The following is a 3,259-nucleotide window of genomic DNA, read 5'->3' as shown; positions in this document are numbered from 1 at the left end:
CGAAAATTTCTTCCCCTCTTCTCACATCTTTCTATTTATGGACTAACACTATTCCTTAATGCACAATTCGAACTCCTTCTTCTTTGATAAGTTCGAATTTTCTACTTCTGCCTTCTATTTTTCTTTTCCTCTGACACCTCAAGGAATCTCTATACTGTGACATAGAGGATTCCATATTTTCTTGTTCTCTTCTCTTTCATATGAGCAGGAGCAAAGACAAAAGCATTCTTGTTGAGGCTGATCCTGAACCTGAAAGGACCTTGAAGCGAAAGCTAAGAGAAGCTAAGGCACAACTCTCTGTAGAGGACCTAACAGAAATCTTCAAAGAAGAAGAACCCATGGCAACCGAAAATAACAACAATGCCAACAATTCAAGGAAGGTGCTGGGTGACTTTACTGCACCTACTCCCGACTTCTATGGGAGAAGCATCTCTATCCCTGCCATTGGAGCAAACAACTTTGAGCTTAAGCCTCAATTAGTTTCTCTAATGCAACAGAATTGCAAGTTCCATGGACTTCCATTGGAAGATCCTCATCAGTTTTTAGCTGAGTTCTTGCAAATCTGTGACACTGTCAAGACTAATGGGGTTGACCCTGAGGTCTACAGACTTATGCTATTCCCTTTAGCTGTAAGAGACAGAGCTAGGATATGGTTGGACTTACAACCTAAAGAAAGCCTGAACTCTTGGGAAAAGCTAGTCAATGCCTTCTTGGCAAAGTTCTTTCCACCTCAAAAATTGAGTAACCTTAGAGTGAAAGTCCAAACCTTCAGACAGAAGGAAGGAGAATCCCTCTATGAAGCTTGGGAAAGATACAAACAATTAATCAGAAAGTGTCCTTCTGATATGCTTTCTGAATGGAGCATCATAGGTATTTTCTATGATGGTCTGTCTGAACTGTCCAAGATGTCTTTGATAGCTCTGCTGGAGGATCTCTTCATCTGAAGAAGACGCCTATAGAAGCTCAAGAACTAATTTAAATGGTTGCAAATAACCAATTCATGTACACTTCTGAAAGGAATCCTGTGAACAATGGGACAAATCAGAAGAAAGGAGTTCTTGAGATTGATACTCTGAATGCCATATTGGCTCAGAACAAAATATTGACTCAGCAAGTTAATATGATTTCTCAAAGTCTGTCTGGAATGCAAAATGCACCAGGCAGTACTAAGGAAGCTTCATCTGAAGAAGAGCTTATGATCCTGAGAACCCTTCAATGGAAGAGGTGAATTACATGGGAGAACCCTATGGAAACACCTATAATCCTTCATGGAGAAATCACCCAAATCTCTCATGGAAGGATCAACAGAGACCTCAACAAGGTTTCAACAATAATAATGGTGGAAGAAACAGGTTTAGCAATGGCAAGCCTTTTCCATCATCTTCTCAGCAACAGACAGAGAGTTCTAAGCAGAACACCTCTGACTTAGCAACCATGGTCTCTGATCTAATCAAAACCACTCAAAGTTTCATGATTGAAACAAGGTCCTCCATTAGAAACTTGGAGGGACAAGTGGGTCAGCTGAGCAAGAAAATTATTGAACTCCCTCCTAGTACTCTTCCAAGCAATACAGAAGAAAATCCAAAAGGAGAGTGCAAGGCCATCAACATGGCCGAATTTGGAGAGGAGGAAGAGGCAGTAAACGCCACTGAGGAAGACCTCAATGGACGTCCACTGGCCTCCAATGAGTTCCATAATGAGGAACCATGGGAATCTGAGGCTCAAAAAGAGACCATAGAGATTCCATTGAACTTACTTCTGCCATTCATGAGCTCTGATGAGTATTCTTCCTCTGAAGAGGATGAGTATGTCACTGAAGAGCAAGTTGCTAAATACCTTGGAGCAATCATGAAGCTAAATGACAAGTTATTTGGAAATGAGACTTGGGAGGATGAACCCCCTTTGCTCACCAAAGAACTGGATGACTTGTCTAGGTAGAAATTACCTCAAAAGAGACAAGATCCTGGGAAGTTTTCAATACCTTGTACCATAGGCACCATGACCTTCAAGAAGGCCTTGTGTGACCTAGGGTCAAGTGTGAACCTCATGCCTCTCTCTGTAATGGAGAAGCTAGGGATCTTTGAGGTGCAAGCTGCAAAAATCTCACTAGAGATGGCAGACAACTCAAGAAAACAAGCTTATGGACTTGTAGAGGATGTTCTGGTAAAAGTTGAAGACCATTACATCCCTGCTGATTTCATAGTCCTAGAGACTGGGAAGTGCATGGATGAATCCATCATCCTTGGCAGACCCTTCCTAGCCACAGCAAAGGCTGTGATTGATGTTGATAGAGGAGAATTGATCATTCAAGTGAATGAAGAATCCTTTGTGTTTAAGGCTCAAGGATATCCCTCTGTCACCATGGAGAGGAAGCATGAAGAGCTTCTCTCAAAACAGAGCCAAACAGAGCCCCCACAGTCAAACTCTAAGTTTGGTGTTGGGAGGCCACAACCAAATTCTAAGTTTGGTGTTGAACCCCCACATTCAAACTCTAAGTTTGGTGTTGGGAGGTTCCAACATTGCTCTGAGCATCTGTGAGGCTCCATGAGAGCCCTCTGTCAAGCTACTGACATTAAAGAAGCGCTTGTTGGGAGGCAACCCAATGTTTTATATTTTATCTATTTTCCTTTGTTATTTTATGTTTTCTGTAGGTTGATGATCATGAGAAGTCACAAAATCAAGTGAAAAAGCAAAAACAGAAAGAAAAACAGAAAGAAAAATAGCACACTCTGGAGGAAGAACCTGCTGGCGTTTAAACGCCAGTAAGGCTAGCAGATGGGCGTTTAACGCCCAGTCTGGCACCATTCTGGGCGTTTAACGCCAGAAAGGGGCACCAGACTGGCGTTAAACGCCAGTAAAGGGCAAGAACTTGGCGTTAAACGCCAGAAATGGGCACCAGCCCGGCGTTTAACGCCAGAATTGGCATGAAGAGCAATTTTGCTCGCCACTTGGTGCAGGGATGACTTTTCCTTGACACCTCAGGATCTGTGGACCCCACAGGATCCCCACCTACCCCACCACTCTCTCTCTTCTTCACCCATTCACCAATCACCTCAACACCTCTTCCCCAAAAACTCTTCACCTATCAAATTCCATCTTTCTCTTCACCACTCACATCCATCCTTCATAAAACCCCACCTACCCCACCATTCAAATTCAAACCACTTTCACACCCAAACCCACCCATACATGACCGAACCCTACCCCCTCCCCACCCCTATATAAACCCATCTTCACTCCTTCATTTTCACACAACCTA

The 3,259-nt window shown here is 43.1% G+C and overlaps 1 non-coding gene across 1 annotated transcript; it reads right to left on the bottom strand.

Moving 5' to 3' along the window:
• Positions 1-743: 743 nt before the first annotated feature.
• Positions 744-850, bottom strand: LOC112793015 (small nucleolar RNA R71). Its single transcript, XR_003197727.1, has one exon. It is a non-coding gene; the product is annotated as a small nucleolar RNA R71 (small nucleolar RNA).
• Between the last annotated feature and the right edge of the window lie 2,409 nt (positions 851-3,259).

The sequence above is a fragment of the Arachis hypogaea genome, chromosome 3 (assembly GCF_003086295.3).
Source record: "Arachis hypogaea cultivar Tifrunner chromosome 3, arahy.Tifrunner.gnm2.J5K5, whole genome shotgun sequence".
Taxonomy (NCBI): Eukaryota; Viridiplantae; Streptophyta; class Magnoliopsida; order Fabales; family Fabaceae; genus Arachis; species Arachis hypogaea.
The sequence above is the reverse complement of the archived record's forward strand: the minus strand, read 5'-3'. Positions and strand labels throughout refer to the sequence as shown.